This window comes from Crocuta crocuta, unplaced genomic scaffold, assembly GCF_008692635.1.
Source record: "Crocuta crocuta isolate KB4526 unplaced genomic scaffold, BGI_CrCroc_1.0 scaffold158, whole genome shotgun sequence".
In the NCBI taxonomy this organism is placed as follows: Eukaryota; Metazoa; Chordata; class Mammalia; order Carnivora; family Hyaenidae; genus Crocuta; species Crocuta crocuta.
The window spans coordinates 800,511-807,174 of record NW_027532590.1 but is presented as its reverse complement, the minus strand read 5'-3'; the positions used below and the strand labels follow the sequence as shown (position 1 = coordinate 807,174).

The 6,664-nt window shown below is 34.0% G+C and overlaps 1 pseudogene; it reads left to right on the top strand.

Moving 5' to 3' along the window:
• The first annotated feature begins 5,214 nt into the window (after positions 1-5,214).
• Positions 5,215-5,316, top strand: LOC144244396 (U6atac minor spliceosomal RNA; annotated as a pseudogene).
• The last annotated feature ends 1,348 nt before the right edge of the window (positions 5,317-6,664 follow it).

The window sequence follows — 6,664 nt, the reverse complement described above, 5'->3', positions numbered from 1 at the left end:
ACAGGTATTGGGGAGGATGCGGAGAAAAGGCAACCCTCTTACACTTTTTGTGGGAATGCAAACTGGTGCAGCCACTCTGGAAAATAGTATGGAGGCTCCTCAAAAAGTCAAAAATAGAACTACCCTACAACCCAGGAATTGCACTACTAGGTGTTTACCCAAAGGATACAAAAATACTGACTTGAAGGCATAAATGCACTGATGTTTATAGCGGCATTATCAACAATAGCCAAATTATGAAGAGCCCCAAATATCCATGAACTAATGAATGGAGAAAGAGGAAATGGGGGGGTGTCTATATATGCACACATATACAATGCAATATTACTCAGCCATATTTCAAGAATGAAATCTTGCCATTTTGCAATGATGTGGATGGAGCTAGAGAGTACTATGCTAAGTCAAGTAAGTCAGTCAAAGAAAAATACCATATGATTTCATTCATATGTGGAATTTAAAAAACACAACAGGTGAATATGGGAGGGGAAGAGAGGCAAATCAGAAAACACTCTGAACTGTAGAGAGCAACTGAGGATTGCTGGAGGGGAGGTGGGAGAGAGGATGGTTTAAATGGGTGATGGGTATTAAGGAGAGCACTTGTCATGAGCACTGGGTGTTATATGTAAGTGATGAATCACTAAATTCTACTTCTGAAACCATTGTTACTCTATATGTTAACTAACTAGATTTTAAATAAAAACTTGAAACAAAGAAGCAAACAAAACCTAGAGCTTGGTTTGGACGCTCATTGTACTCATTTGTTTCAAACATTTTTCTTTATGGCCCAACCAGTGTAGAAAGATAAGAAAACTAAATAAACACTGTAAACATTGAAAAAAATGAAATAAAGTTAATATTATTTTAGATGATATAATTTATATAGAGAGAAAATCAGAAATATTTACAGATAAATTATTAAAAACAATCAAAGTTTAACATTTTGACTAATGAGAGAATTATATAAAATCAGTTCCATGAAACCCAGCAATCTAAGACTGGAAATTTTAAATTGATATTTGACATTAAAAATAGCATAAATATATAAAATACTTGAATATAAATCAATCAAAAATGAGCCATATAATGAAAAAATAAAACATTTAATTTTAAGAAAAATGTGAATACTTGTTCTGTAAGTTACCATGAAATCATCTTTATCATAAAATCTTCATATACATGGACATATACCCTGACAGAACTTCCTGTTTTTTGCTATGTTAAGAACAAACTCAGTAAAATAACCATACAGTGTTTAGGATTTATCTTATATTTTAAATGTCCAATAAGATAATACTCTGAATTTTGGCAAGAATTGTGCCCCAGCCTTAGCTCTGCTTCACTTTATCACTATGAGGAAGAAGAGGACATCCTTTTCCTTCTAAAAACTTAGGATCCCCCTCTTATTTGATGGGGGAAGTGGTTATATCATAATTAAGTTTCATTTATATGATTATGATTGTATCATTTCTTAACCCAGGTGTTACCTACGGTCTCTAGATTTTTNAGTTCCTCCTAATCCTCCTATGTGTGCAAACATATGGTATTTGTCCTTCTCTGCCTGACTTATTTGTCTCTAGATTTTAGAGACAATGTTAGGCTTGGCTGTAGATTTTCAAATCATTTTTTAAAATATTTGTAAATCTTGGGGTGCCCCCTGTGATTCATTCTGTTACACTGACCATGGCACAGTATACAATTAAATGGCATATTATATTTCCGTTGCTGACTCCAAATCATTCCCTCCATTTGTCTTTGTTTTTCCTTTTCTTGGTTTGCTCTGGGAATTCCTTAGGTTTTTACTATCTATTATGTTCAACATTTTAATTATTTTTAGCTCATCACAAATTAGTCTGGCTAACACCTTCATACACACTGAAGGACGTTTCAATTAACAAGATCAGCCCTCCTTATAATTATTGGTCACAAACGAAATAGTATTTTTTTACTAAAATTCCAAATAAGAATAATTCATGATGGAATATGTGAGCTTGGAGCATAGCAAGAAAAATCTATAGAAGAGTTAATTATAAGAAACAAACCTAAGAAGAAGTTTTTATCTTTGTAACCAGAAAATATGTATTTTTAGGATCCTCAAAAAAGAAGAGGATGAATTAATGCTCTTTCATTATAACTTCAAACACATTAAATTTTTAAAAGTAATACCAAAGAAGTCACAATTTTTTAATGTTAAATTCTTTTTAAATAAGTGGCAGAATTGGTGTCAGTGGGGAAGGAAAACTATGAATGGGTGCATTTCTGAGGAACTTTCATCCTTTTGGTGAACCCTGCCAACCTCCTATTCAAATTACTGGTTAATATCTTAACAAAATAGCTACCTATCAAGCAATGAAGCTACTGTGATAAATGTTTAAAATAGCTAAAGGAATATTGCTTTTAATAAATATAAATAGAGAAACTCAGGATATGTCATCTGTTGATTCCATTTCAAGAAATCACTTTTAGCATTAATTAGCTGGCTATTACCTGGTATTTTAAAAATTCCCTTAGTGACAGCTTTAAGGAAAATATATGTAATAGCTTTAGTTCTGTTAAAATCAGATTTGTCAATTTAACATGTTTAGATTTTGGCTATAGCCACTGAAACCTTGGGATCTGAGTCTTTTCAGTAGTATCTGTTTTAGACATTCCTTGATTTATTAAAGTTAATCTATGTTGGCCATGTTGTGGCTCATTTTGTGAACACTACTAAATATTTTTTTTATTTATGTACCCTTGAACCACCCTCTTCCTATCCCCCCTCCTCCCAACCACTCCTGGCAACCACTTTTCTACTCTTTCTTTCTGAGTTCAATTTTTTTTTTAATTCGACATATAGGTGATACTTCGCAGAATTTGTTTTCTCTGTCTGACTTGTTTGATTGAGCACTATGCCCTGCAGATTCTCGCATGTTGCAAAAGACAGTTTTCTCTTCTTTTTTAAGGCTGAGTAATTTTCCATTGGATATATATAAGATGCTTTATCAATTCATTTGTAGATGGACACAGGCTGTCTCCATATGTTGGCTATTGTGAATAATTCTGCAGTGAACATGAGACTACAGGTATTTCTTAAAGAGATTTTATCTCTTTAAGATAAGAGGATCCTCTTTAAGATAAGAGATAAAATCTCTTTAAGAGATTTTAATTCTCTTGGATCTATAAACTCAGAAGTGGGATTGCTGGATCATATGATAGTTCTATTTTTAACTTCTTAAGGAACTGCCATACCGTTTTCCATAGTGGCTGTGCCAGTTTATGTTCCCACCGTCAGTGTACAAAGGTTCATCTTTTTCCATATACTCATCAGCATTTGTTATGTCTTATCTTTTTGGTAACAGACATCACAAAAAGTGCAAAGTGATATCTCATTGTAGTTTTGATTTGCATTTCTCTGATGATTACTGATGTGGAGCATCTTTTCACGTACCAGCTGGCTATTTTGGGAAATATGTTTTGGGAAATGTCTATTCAGATCCTTTGCTCATTTTCCCTCCAATTAGGTTATTTGCTTCTTTTGTTATTGAGTTACATGAGTTCTTGCATATTTTGTATTTTAACCCACTGTGTGATATATGCTTTGCAAATATTTTCTCCCATTCCGTATGTTACCTTTGCATTTTGCCCATGTTTTCCTTTGCTGTATAGAAAGGGTTTTTTTTTTTTAATTTTTTAATGTTTTATTTATTTCTAGGAGAGAGAGAGAGACAGCATGAGCAGGGGAGGGTCAGAGAGAGAGGGAGTCACAGACTCTAAACAGGCTCCAGGCTCTGAGCTGGCAGTCAGCACAGAGCCCGACGCGGGGCTCGAACCCACGAACCGCAAGATCATGACCTGAGCGAAAGTCAGACGCTTAACCGACTAAGCCACCCAGGCGCCCCAAGGTTTTTTTGTTTTTTAACATTGCTTTTGATTGGGATAAGAGGTTCATATTTGTGATGATATTTCAGAATAATAGTACCTTTAAAAGTTTACACTCGAGTGGTGATTATCATAAATATCTCACAAGCATGCATAATACTTAATAAGATGATATTATCAGAGTAATTAAACAAAAGCATTAAGATTTTTAAAGTGTTACCAACAATCTTGGAATAGAAGAATAGAGACTAAACATGATACAAATGGATTATGAAGACAACTAATAAATGAGTTAAACTCATTTATTATAACTAATGAAAAAAGTTTATGTCTTATGCACTTTAGTAGACAGGCCAAGTACCAAGTGATTCATGCAAAAACTCCTACTTCAATAAAATGTATTAACTAGTGGAGTATGTAGGTGCCAGGGTCTAAGACAGATGAGGAGGCGACCTGTGCCAGCTTCTTAACATCAATTACAGAAAATGGGTGTAGTGTTGGCATGCATCTGGTGGCTGTTATATATTTTTGGTTTCTGTTGTTGAGTTGGTTCAGGCAGCCTGGTTTTGACCATATCATAAGAGAAATTTAAAAGACCTCTTATTCACATAATTGTGTGGCTTCACCAGGGTAGCTCACACGTTTGTTGGTCCTCAAAATCAGAATCAAGTACATCCTGCATGACAGAAAGGACCCTGTGGTTGCCTGCACTTCGTTTTTCAGAACTGTCTTATGCTTTACCCTCACTACAGCTTCACATGCGTGTACCCTGTGGGATTTCACAAGTCCTTTAATTTACTTGACACACCTTAATTACAAGTAGTAACACCACTGTGCTTATTTTACAAATCTAAACTATAGATAATTCTCCAGTTTACGGTTAGGAACAGCATCATGCCCACTCTCACCACTGCAATTGAATATTGTACTGATAGTTATGGTCAGTGCAATAAAAAAGAAACAAATAAATGCAAAGATATAAAATGGTGAAGATAAATACACCATTTATTGAAATCTATTTTTTATTCTGTGCTTGGTACCCAATTACCAATATTGTTGATACTTTAAACAATGCTGAATGTTAGGTTTGATGATCTTTGCTTTACATAGATGGAAGCTGAGACTAGTAGAACAGAAGTATTCTGAGAGGCATAAAAAATAATACACATCAGAGTTTAGAATAACAGTTCTACAAAGCCCCGGCCCTTTATTACAGTGCTTTTCAAAATATTGCAAACGCACACAGATCCATTGAGGGTCAATATTTTTGTGAACTGTAATAAAACTAAACTACTAGAAATATAAAAAATTTTTAAATTTTGTAAATGTTTATTAGATTCTCATTAAAACACATAGGTGTTGTATAAAAGGAAGAAAAGGTTAACACTCCCCTTGGGCCTGACTACACCCTTTACGGTTAAGGCATTGCCACCTATATCATGGCATCCAACCATCATTCGGGGAACTTGGTTGACCCGGTTTCTGGAGCATGTGACTCTTAATCTCGGAGTCATGGGTTCATGCTCCTCACTGGGCATAGATATCACTTTAAAAATATAAAATTAAATTTAAAAATTTATCTTTCAAAATATTAAACAAATTTTCAAGATATACCTCAATTGCCGTCCTCTTCTTACCAAAAATTGCTCACAAGTGGTTTGCGATACTGCCCTGGTCTTCAAGCCAAAGTAGGTGCACCACTTCTCACTCTGCCGTGTCTAGACAATCCAGAGTACTGGCTTCACACTCTAGTGGAATTTCTGATAGATATTTTGTATACAGGAAAAGCTTCTTACATATTATGAAATAAGATTTGAAGGCACAAATGTTCATGGTTGGGTAGCAGCGGCAAATAAACATGTTCAATTAAAATAAAGGCTACATTTGTTTGTTTTTTGAGACCCATACATCTATGGGAGATAGTTTGAACAGACTAATTGTGAAAATACTTCTGTTTAGGAATCTGAGTTTGATTTTGTAGCAAATCAGGAACAGTTGTATACATTTAGCTCTCAAGAGGTTTCCTTTCATCAGAGTCTGTGTCTCCCTCTTGCTCTGGTCCTCCCCTGCTCACGCTGTCTCTCTCTCTCTCCTAGAAATAAATAAAAATATTTTTTAAAAAAAGAGGTTTCCTTTCAAAGTGAGTATATGACACCGTACTGCTTTACATTTGGTACATATCAATGTTGAAGTGAAGAACATTGCATAGGTAAACAAGAATTTATTCATATGGATTGTATTTATTGGTACCTTACTTGAAAGGAAATGTAGAACATTTTTTTAGAAAACAAATATGGTAATGATGTAATTAGAACTTAGCTAATAATGTTAATTGGTTTACTTATAACCAATTCCAAAGATGGCATATAATTTAAAGAGAAGCATGAGCATTGAGATAATTAAGCATGAAATTTGGAAAAAGTGTGATTTAATTATTAATTATTTCATCATTGGTATATAGATATGGCTTTTTATTTGCTCATTTTGTGATGATAAATAAACTGGTTCCATGATTCACAATCTAAAGTTGATCAACCGTTGACCAGCTGAAGAAATAACTATATATATTACCATTTTCCTGCATTCCTTTAAAATATCAGTGATGAGAATGTATGCTGTCATCTCTAGTCTTTACTACAATTTTTTAACCATATTGTTTTCATAGAACCTTTATAAGAATTTTGGAGAAATGAACTCTCTAACAAGAGAAAAATAAGCAGTATTGATCTATGTGAGATTCTGTACAGATTATAAAAGATATGGAGACCCTGGAAGCTCATCTTCAACTCTCCAGAGATCCAAAGTT